Source organism: Aotus nancymaae, unplaced genomic scaffold, assembly GCF_030222135.1.
Source record: "Aotus nancymaae isolate 86718 unplaced genomic scaffold, 86718_ANA_hifiasm-v0.15.2.pri h1tg000008l, whole genome shotgun sequence".
NCBI lineage: Eukaryota > Metazoa > Chordata > Mammalia > Primates > Aotidae > Aotus > Aotus nancymaae.
The window spans coordinates 24,986,827-24,997,893 of NW_026988419.1; the positions used below are offsets into that span (position 1 = coordinate 24,986,827).

Below are 11,067 nucleotides of genomic sequence, written 5' to 3' on the forward strand. Positions count from 1 at the left end.
CATCATGTTGACCAGGATGGTCTCGATCTCTTGACCTCGTGATCCACCCGCCTCGGCCTCCCAAAGTGCTGGGATTATAGGCGTGAGCCACTGCGAGTCTACTAGTATATGCAGACCTACTACAAACTATCAGAAGCCAGTCAGTAAATGCCGGGCGTGGTGGCTCACACCTGTAATCCCAGCACTTTGGGAGGCCAAGTCAGGAGAATCGCTTGAGCCTGGGAGACAAAGACTGCAGTAAGCCAAGACTCACTGGACTTCCAGCCTGGGCGAGGGAGGGAGACCCCAGGCGCAGTGGCTCACACCTGTAATCCCAGCACTTTGGGAGGCTGAGGCGGGTGGATCGCCTGAGGTCAGGAATTCGAAACCAGCTTAGCTAACACGGTGAAAGCCCGTCTCTACTAAAAAAAAAAACAAAAATTGGCCAGGTGTAGTGGCACGCGCCTGTAATCCCAGCTACTCGGGAGGCTGAGGCAGGAGAATCGCTTGAACCCGGTAGGCGGAGGTTGCAGTTAGCCGAGATCATGCCATTGCACTCCAGCCTGGGGGACAGAGCGAGAGACTGCGTCTCAAAAATACATACATACATACATACGTACATACTGAAAATGTATTTAATGATTTAGGAAAGCTGAATATTGGAAATGTTAGCTTCTATCAACAAAGATTTCTTGTTCAATTTTTGACCTGCAAGCCTAAAGAAACACTAAAGGAAAACCAGAGCATGATTCAGAAAGCAGAAAAAGGGAGGACACAGGGAATTAGTCTTGCTCCGCAGAAGAGATTTAACCTACACAATCTTTGTCACAAACACAAAAGAAAGAAATAAGAAACTTTTTGTAAGACTACCGACAGAGTGGGAGTTATGGAGTGCCAAAAAGAGACTCAAATCATAAATAAGCACACTATACCAAGCGACTACCTCTACTGCCAACATTGGACACATTTTACAACACAGGATACACTGCGTCAACACTAGATAATGTATCATATACGCACAGAAGATACACACGAATAACTTGCTTTATACAGAATTCTAGCACTTCTTAAATTTCTTGATTGTCTTTGGAATAACCTCTGATTGGGCAGAAAACCCCTAAGTCCTAAAAGTATCCAACACATTCTATTCTCAACCTTTTGTTGGGAACCTTCTAAGCAAAGGGTAAACACTAACTGGGAAATAAGCCTCCTCCTCGAGACTCTGAAACTGAAGTTGAAATGGAATCGTCTCAAATATCAGAGGCAAGCATTTAAGAAGACAAGCACATACTTAAACCCCCAGGGTTGGTATCGTTTCTGCAGATCATGAACTTTCTTTTCCAACCTACGGATGCGCCTCTGACAAACTCAGAACTCTTGCACTGAGAGGGAAAAAGCAACAGGACTCTTCCCCTCCTAAGTTCAGGCGTAAGGGTCGAGAGAGAGGCAAAGGAACTTCTAAGGTTTCCAAGGAAATCTCAAGGGCCCCACCCGACTTCTGTCTCCACTCGCCAGACGAGGCAGCCGGGGAATCGGAAGGACCAGCTAATTCTAAAGGCAGGTTTCTCTGTCCTTCCTTGCTCAGCCGCAGCCAGACCCCAGCCCCCGGCTGAGGAGCCCCGGTTCTCGCCTTCACATCAGCTCTGGCCCAGTAGTTCCCCAAACCGGCCTCTCTCTCATGCTCAGCTCTAGCCAGCCGCGCTCCAGGCCCCCGCCCTTACCTGCGCCTCCCGCCCCGGCCGCGCCGGCTGCCCTCCACCCCAGTGACCGTTTCATCGGCTCAGCCCCCAGAAGTCGGCCCCCGAGCGCGGCGACGTGCTCCTGAGGCCGCGGGCTGTTTCGGCAGGAAGCGAAGGTGCTTACCTGGTAGTTGCGGCTTCTCGCTTCCCCCCAAGACTCCGCCCTCTGTTTTCCTGTCCCCCAATCCTCAACCTTTCCCGGGGGGCGGCTCCTCCCAGCCCGCACGACGCTCGGATCAGATGCTCAGGCAGAAGAAGTCTGGCCCAGATCGAGTCGTCCTGATCTTTTGGCCGAGATTAGGCCACTTCAGTCTTCCGGGAAGAAGCCAGACGGACTGCGCGCGTGAGCGTCACGCGTGCAGGGGTCACTGGTTGGGTGCTTGGTGTTCTGGGCACTGCACGGGTACTGGCTGGACTGAGGTTACCGTATGTGTTCAATGCTGTGGGCACTCATAATATGTTACTGCGTTGTTGTAGACTGACAGTTCACTCGTGTAGCCCAGAACCGGAGTTAGACTGTTTCCAGACTTGCATGACTCCGCCAATAACCAGCCATAGGATCTTAAAACAAATTGGCCATTTCTTTAGGCCTTAGACCTCTGGTGTGTAAAGTCAGGTTAATAATAGGACTCACTTTTTAATACTTTTTTGAGGATTAAGTAAATGCACTTAAAGCGAATGGCATGGTGCCCTGACCCAGAGTAAGTGATGTTGGCTTTCTAGTTAATTTTTTCATTTAGGTGTTGTGTTGCAAATTCTGATGCAAATAAAGTTACCAAGCCCCTGTCTTGCCCAGCTTGACTAGCGTTATTCGTCCTTTCTGTCGTGCCGAGAGCGCAGTGCAGTTAACGGCAGAAAACATGCTAAAACCCGCCCACCGCAGCTGTGGGGCTTGGGAGGGAAGGATGGAAAGGAGACGAAACCTAAAGGGAGGTGCTATTTTAATTAAATTCTGTGGGTCCTTGTCCTCAAGAGTTTTGTCAAATCCCCACCCAGTTTTCCTGTAATAGGCAAGTACCATCGAAACCTGCAGGTTGATTTCAGTGCAAATCCCAGTCACCATCGTCAGGTAGGCCCTTCAGCATTCTTTCTGGGAGACTGTAGTCAGCTTCTCCCATTCCTCATTACTGCTGCGCCAGACCACCACCCCGACCCCCACATTACCTTGACTATTATTCTCAGCAGAGAATCTTATTTTAAATCCCAAGTTATCTGGGCGTGACCCTTAACAACCTAATTCCCCACCACCACCACCACCACCACATTTACCTACGTCCACATCTGCCCTGGTCTGCCTTTCTCCCTCATTTCTCTGAGGAAAGGGCCTCTTCTTCCCCAGCTCAATCCTTTTGGCCCCCAATTCACCCTCTCTTGTTTGGGAGCTTGCACCATATCTACAACCTCCCCTTTTCCAATGACTCTTCCTCCTCAGCCCATAAAGATGCTCAAGTCTCTGCCTTGCAATAAAAACATTTAAAAATTTTTTTTCAGATAATCAAAAAAGGCCCTCGTAATTATCCCCCGTATGTTAATATTTCATAAACTTCCAATGAAATATAAAATAGGTACAGAGGTCATATGAAAAGAATAAATTGCCCAGCCACGAAGACTGTAGTGTTTATAGAAACTCCATGTATGGCTAAAAAAAAAAGTGCACTCCACAAATATTTTTGAGTCTCTAACTTAACCTGCAATGTTAGTTATGTAAGCACTACACTAAGGATAAAATTATGAACATATCCCACTGCTTCACTTGACTAGCCTAAAAAATAAAAATACATGTGAACATTACATGGTTCATGTCCTCAAGAAGCTTACAGTCTAATATCTATATTAGCTTACAGTTTAATTTTTGTGGAAAAGAAATGGAAAACTGAGCTACTGTTTTTGGGGAAAAAAATCATTTTCGATTCTCACTTCATACTAGACATTCGAAATTAATTACAGATGAATTTTATCTGTAGAGAGATTTTTTTGTCTGTGTAAATAGCCTCCTCAAAAACTTTCATCCAAGCACAGATTTAGGATTCTTGCTGAATCAATCATTGCTTGATGGTATTATACTTCTATTCCTCTGTATGTATTAGTTGAATTTTACTGCAACTAATAGCTTTCCATCTTTTTCTTTCTTTCTTTATCTTGGTTAGTATGAATTTGGACTCACTTTTTTTTCTAACATGTTGTAATTCATTACTGCCACTATTCATTGCTATGATCCAGATGTCCCTGCTTTGGCCAGTGTGAGCCCCTTCCAACAAACTCCTGAGTCCATTGGACATGACTCCATTACTTTTTGAGTGCATCTTTTTGTTCTTTTTCTCTCTCCACCACCCTTTACCCCTGGCCACCACCGTTTTACCTACTACTTCTATGAGTTCAATATTTTTCGATTCCACATATATGAGATCTTGTGGTATATTTGTGTGCCTCGCTTATTTCACTTAACATAATGTCCCCAGGTTCATCCATGTTGTCACAAAAGACAGAAGGCTGAATAATATTCCACAGCGTATATGTATATATACCACATTTTCTTTATGCAATTGTTCATTGATGGACACTTAGGTTGATTTCTTATCTTGGCTATTGTGACTAATGCTGCAATAAAGAAGGGAGTGCAAATACCTCTTCAAAATTGTGATTTTGGTTGGGCACAGTGGCTCATGTTTATAATCCTAGCACTTTGGGAGGCCAAGATGGGAGGATTGCTTGAGCCCAGGAGTTCGAGACCAGCCTGGTCAACATAGCAACACCCCATCTCTATAAAAAGGTTTTTTTAATTTCAATTAAAAAATATATATATATATATAGTGATTTTATTTCCTTTGGATATGTATCCTGTAGTGGGATTGCTGGATCACATGATAGTTTTAAGTTTTTTAGCAACCTCCCTACTGTTTTCCATAATGGTTGTACTAATTTACATTCCCACCAACAATGTGAAAGGGTTTTCTTTTCTCCATATTCTCTCCAACCTTGTTATCTTTTTTTTTTTTTTTATAATAGCCATTGTAATCGATATGAAGTGATATCTCTCATTGTGGTTTTAATTTGCATTTGTCTGATGATTATGTTGAACATTTTTTTTCTTATACCTGTTGGTCATTTGTATGTCCTCTTTTGAGAAATGTCTATTCACATCCTTTGCCCATTTTAGAATCAGATTATTTGTTTTATTACTATTGAGTTGTTTGAGGTCCTTATATATTTTGGATATTATCCCTTTATCAGATGTATGGCTGGCAAATATTTTCTCCTGTCCTCTATGTTGTCTCTTCAATCTGTTGATTGTAACCCTCGCTCTGTAGAAACGTTTCAGTTTTATGTAATCTCATTTGTCTATTTGGCTTTTGTTGCCTGTGCTTTTGGGGTCATATCTAAAAAATCACCACTCGCCAGGCGCAATGGCTCAAGCCTGTAATCCCAGCACTTTGGGAGGCCGAGGTGGGTGGATCACAAGGTCAAGAGATCGAGACCATCCTGGCCAACATGGTGAAACCCTGTCTCTACTAAAAATACAAAAATTAGCTGGGTGTGGTGGTCACACGCCTGTAGTCCCAGCTACTTGGGAGGCTGAGGCAGGAGAATTGCTTGAACCCAGGAGGCAGAGGTTGCAGTGAGCCGAGATTGTGCCACTGCACTCCAGCCTGGAGCCTGGCGACAGAGTGAGACTCTGTCTCAAAAAAAAAAAAAAAAAAAAAGATCACCACTCAAACCAATGTCATAGAACTTTTCCCCCTCGTTTTTTTCTCATAGTTTTACAGTTTTAGGTTGTACACATAAGTCTTCAATTTGTTTGAGTTGATTGTTGTATATGGCATGAGATAATCCTCTAATTTTATTCTCCTGCATATGGATATCTCATTTCCCCATTACTACTTATTGAAGAGAATATCCTTTCCCTATTGTGTATTCTTGGCCCCTTGTTGAACAATTGGCTGTAAATGGTTAGATTTATTTCTGGACTCTTTATTCTTTTTCTTTTATTTTTTAATTTTTAAAAAAATTAGCAACTCTGTTAACTGATGGACTCTTTATTCTGTTCAGTTGGTTTGTGTTTCTGTGCCAGCACCATAATGTTCTGATTACTATAGCTTTGTAGTATATTTTGAGATCAAGCAATATAATACTTTCAGCTTTGTTCTTTTTGCTCAAGATTTCTTTAGCTATTCAGCCTCTTTTGTCATTCCATAGGAATTTTAGAGTTTTTTTCTATCTGTGTGAAAAATTTTATAGGGATTGCATTGAATATTTGGATCACTTTGGACATTTTAATATTCTTTCAACCCATAAACATGAGATGTCTTTTTATTTCTGTCTTCTTCAGTTTCTTTCATCAATGTTTTATAGGTTTCAGTGTACAGGTCTTTTACTTCTTGGTTAAATTTATTTCTAAGTATTTTAATATGTTTTTGCAGCTATTGCAAACAGGATTGTGTTCTTTTTTTTTTTTCTTTTTTTTTTTCTTTTTTTTTTTTTTTAAAGACAGGTTTCACCATGTTGGTCAGGCTGGTCTTGAACTCCCGACCTCAGGTGATCCACCCGCCTTGGCCTCCAAAGTGCTTGGATTACAGGTGTGAGCCACCACACCCAGCCAGGATTGTGTTCTTGATTTCTCTTTCAGATAGTTCATTGTTAATATTTAGAAACAGTATTTATTTTTGTATACTGACTTTATATCCTACAACATTACTAAATTTGTTTATTAGTTCTAATAGTTTTTTGGTGCAGTATTTAGAGGTTTTTTTTATACGTAAGATCATGTCATCTGCAAACAGGTACAATTTAATTTCTTCCTTTTCAATTTAGATGCCTTTTATTAGTCTTGCCTAATTGCCCTGACTAGTACTTCTAGTACTATGTTAAATAGAAGTGGCAAGAGTGGGTGCCTTGGTCTTATTCCTAATCTTAGAGGAAAAGCTTTCTCTTTTTTACTGTTGAAATGATGTTAGCTGTTGGTTTGTTATATATGACCTTTATTGTGTTGAGGCATATTCCTGCTATACCTAATTTGTTGAGAACATTTCCTTACTTTTTGACCCAGCAGGCTCATCTTGAATTTTCCCTGCCCCAAGCCTAGAATCAATCAGCTCTCAAAGGAGCACCAATTCCTTTTAGTAAGGATGCAAAGATGTTTGTAAAAGTTATGAAACTCAGTTCCAGCTAGAATGCAAAGAAATTAGCACTCTCTTACACGGCATGTGAAAATATACATTGGTATATTCCCCCCTAGAAAATGATTTGGTGGATTTAACAAGCACCTTAAAAATATTTATACTTCATGATCCAATAATTCTCATTCTAGCAATCTAGCCCAAAGAATTGATCCATGTTTAAAAAAAGTAAGATAAAGACTTTTGTCACAGCCATTTAAACATTAAAGAAACAAAAAGAAAACATCTAATACAAACCAACACAAAAGACATGAAAACAATATAATCAAATGCATTCTAACCAACACAACTGACGTGGAAGTAATACAAATGATATTCTAAAATATGTATACATCAAAAGTATGTTGACTAAGACTTATAAAAGCATTTTCCAGCCAGGAGAGGTGGCTCACGCCTGTAATTCCAACACTTTGGAAGGCCAAGGTGGGCAGATCACTTGAGGTCAGGAGTTCGAGAACAGCCTGGCCAATATGGTGAAACCCCGTCTCTACTAAAAATACAGAAATTAGCCAGGCATGGTGGCTGGTACCTGTAATCCCAGCTGTTTGTGAGACTGAGGTAGGAGAATCACTTGAACCCTGAAGGTGAAGATTGCAGTAAGCCAAGATCATGCCATTGCACTCCAGCTTGGGTGACAGAGCCAGCTTCCATATAAAAAATAAAAAAGTATTTTTCTTCGCTTTACAATCAACCTTCTTGAAAAGGTTTTCTTGTCTCCCTTTCCATTCATGCTTCAATCCCCTGTAGTATGGCTTCTATCAGAATCATTCTCATAGAACCATTCTACTAAAAGTGCATTCAAGAGGTCCTCCTTTTGCCAAATTATTTTCAGGCTCTTTTTTTTTTTTAATCTCTCTGTAGTACTCCCTCTTTTTCAAAAACTTTTCTGTCTGTTGGCTTCTATGATATCAGACTCTTCTGAGTCTTTGTTACGCCCCAGACTCTCCTCATTTTCTTTGTGGGGGGCTTCTTTTCCTCTACCTGACCTTTAAAGTTGTAAGTGTCCCTCAAGAGTTCTCTCTGAGTTTGACTTTTCTCATTACTTTGAAGTCCTAGATAATATAGACTCGATGTCTTCAACTGCTATCAACACACGCTAAAGATTTCCAAATTTCTTTCTCCAGCTCACCCTTTCTGAACTGCAGATGTGGCCAGCTGCCTTCTGGGCATCATCTTGCTGTCCCTTGACATCTCAAATTTAACAAACCTTAAACTTAACCCAGGATCTTGGCCATCAAATCTGTGACTCTATGCATATTCCTTCCTTGTCGAATAGCACCCTGTCTCCTAAACTCCAAATTCAGAAGTCCTTTTTGCTCTTCCCTCTCTCATAATCTTCATGGACACTCAATGACCAAGCTCTATTCATTCTACCTCATTTTTTTTAGATAATCGAAATGAAAATACAACCGCATTATAATATTTATGAGAATCCCCTGTTATCTAGATGGGTATCTGAAAACCAAATGCTAACAGAAATTTCACGGCCCATGTTTCCACTTGTGTTTGCAACAGTGTTTGGGGCCAGACTATTAAAATATTCAGATTCTTTTACTGGCTAAATGAAAGACGAATATGTCAACACATACATTATTAACCAAATAGAGAAGAGTGCTGGGCTAAATGAACCATCATCCAGTAAAATAGGCTGGCTATGTGAAAAAGAACATGCACATAAGCAGTGAGCTTCATCTTCACATTTCAAGAAGTAATTTAATTTCAGCTAAATGTTATTTGTTTTATTTAAGTGATATTAATGGTAATGTATTGTTTTATGCTTTTCTTTCTAGTCATTTTATGTATAAAATTTTTATTTTACAGTTGTATAAGAGCTGTCAGCATAAGGAGCATATATCTAGTTTTATGCACATTTATAGCAATATTTTAATGTCAATTCTAGGAATCTAGAAAATATTTTTTTTTAAAGATAGGGTCTCAGTTGCCCCAGTGAGAACACAGTGGTGCAATTATAACTCACTGCAGCCTGCAGCTTTGAATTCTTGGGCTCAAGTGATCCTCCCACTTCAGCCTCCCAGGTAGCTAGAACAATAGGTATAATCATGCCTGGCTAATTTGTGGTTTGTTCATTTGTTTATATAAACAGGGTCTCCCTATGTTGCCCAAGCCGGTTGCAAACTCCTCACCTCAAGCAGTCCTCCTGCCTTGGCCTCCCAAAGTGCTGAGATTACAGACATGAGCCACTGTACCCGGCCAGATTTTTTAGTGGAAAAAGAACTCCTCCATTACTGGCTTAGGAAACGCTGTTTTAGATGCTGAGACTCCAATAACTGCCACCTTTACTACTACATTGGCTTAAAGCCACCTCAAGCATGTGTTTAGGATTTAACATATTTTATGATTGAATTTACCTTGGTTCTATATAATATCCTATATCTATTCATTTTTTTAACGCTATTTTTCTCAATTATAGTCAATGTTTTTATTGTGCTATATTTGATATATTTTTATGACCGTCTTACATTATTTTGGGAACAAGAATGGATATGAATCCTTACTTTCAGTAGTGAGCAAGGGGTAAGAAGCAATGTGAACCTGATATAATATAAAGTAAAATTTACAATCTCAGGTGTGTTAGGACATCAGATTCAAGATAAGAATTAACAGCTCGTATACCTCTCTAATCAGTTCTACAGGAATAAATGGAGGTGGCTGCCAATCTCCCTTAAGCCACCTCAAAAACCAAGTTGACAGGGTGTATGCTTTTTTCTTTTCTCTCGGGAAAAATACCAGTGTCCTTGGCATCAAAAGTGCACCTTGAATAGTACTATGTCGATCAGTTTATCGTCAAAGAATAATGTACTAATTCACTGTTAGATATAATTTTTTAAAATAGATTTTGGAGACTGGGCAAGGTGGCTCACACCTGTAATCCCAGCACTTTGGGAGGCCGAGACGGAGGATCACTTGAGGTCAGGAGTTCAAGACCAATCTAGCCAACAGGGTGAAACCCCGTTTCTATTAAAAATAAAAAAATTAGCTGGGCATGGTGGCGTGGCTGTAGTCCCAGCTATTTGGGAGGCTGAAACGGGAGAGTTGCTTGAACCCGGGAGGCAGAAGTTGCAGTGAGCCGAGATTGCACCACTACACTCTAGCCTGGGTGGCAGAGCGAGATTTATTTATTTATTTATTTATTTATCAAATAAATAAATAAATTTTGGAGCATTGAATTCTGGGCAGCAATATACAAGCGTGCTGTTATCATACCGATCACAAAATAAAATACTCTTTATTTTCATGTTTTAGAGAGCAAGGAACACAAAATATAATCTCCGGAGAAGACTAGAATTCTTTTTTTAATCCACCATTTTCTAAGGCTTCACATCTCTAGTCTAGCTTCATTGGATCACAGATAATAATCCCCCTCGACTAAGCATGGTGGCTCACGCTTGTAATCACAGCACTTTGGGAGGCCAAAGAGGGCTATCATTGGAGCCCAGGAGTAGCAGACCAGCCTGAGCAACACAGTGAAATCCCGTCTCTACTAAAGGAAAAAGAAAAGAAAGGAAAAAAAATTAGCCGGGTGTGGTTGTGTGCACCTGTAATCCCAGCTACTCTGGAGGCTGAGGTGGGAGGATCTCTTGAGCCCGAGAAGTCAAGGCTGCAGTGAGCTATGATCGCTCCACGGCACTCCAGCCTGGGCGATAGAGCAAGACCGTCTCTAAAAAAGAAAATAATAATCCCATTCATTATCTTCTAACGCAACCAACCAAAGGAGTTTCTAAAGACCTAGACAAAGGTGTTGGCAGTGCCTGCTTGTGTAACTGTTCCATCTTTTGCTTTCGGCAGCGCCGAAGCCCCCTCCCGCGCTGGCTGGGGGCACTCTTTTCTTCAGCCAAGGACACGTTCCAGTACCACACCTCTGGGGCGCTTCAGGCAGGGGGCCGGCCGAGCTGCCACCGCCCGGGGCTCCCTGTCCCCTGTTTGCTTTAATGCCGACCTCGAAACTCACCCCGCGGTGCTCTAGGCTGTTACGAAGTTCAGGATAGTGCAGCCTCAGCGCACCCCGCTCCCCGGCCTGCAGGTGGCAAACGCGTCTCTCCACTGCCGGGAGCCGGTACTAAATCCCTGCGGCGCGGCAACCCCGACCCCCACCAGGAGCACCCGGAAAGTGGCAGCAGAGACTCCGCATCCGGCTGTGGCCACGCCCCTCTCCC

At 41.8% G+C, this 11,067-nt stretch overlaps 1 protein-coding gene across 5 annotated transcripts in view; it reads right to left on the reverse strand.

Moving 5' to 3' along the window:
* PIKFYVE (phosphoinositide kinase, FYVE-type zinc finger containing) overlaps nucleotides 1–11,067 on the reverse strand; it is a 222,236-nt gene that overhangs the window by 89,491 nt on the left and 121,678 nt on the right. For 2 of the 5 annotated variants that reach the window (XM_012446220.3, XM_012446210.3), the window contains exon 1: nucleotides 1,701–1,861. The exons of 1 other annotated variant lie outside the window; for it this stretch is intronic. The gene's annotated coding sequence lies outside the window, so the exon portion shown is untranslated. Of the gene's footprint in view, nucleotides 1–1,700; nucleotides 1,862–10,862; nucleotides 10,876–11,067 lie in introns of those variants that run through there. 2 more of the 5 variants (XM_064373093.1, XM_012446207.3) reach the window with 2 other exon arrangements.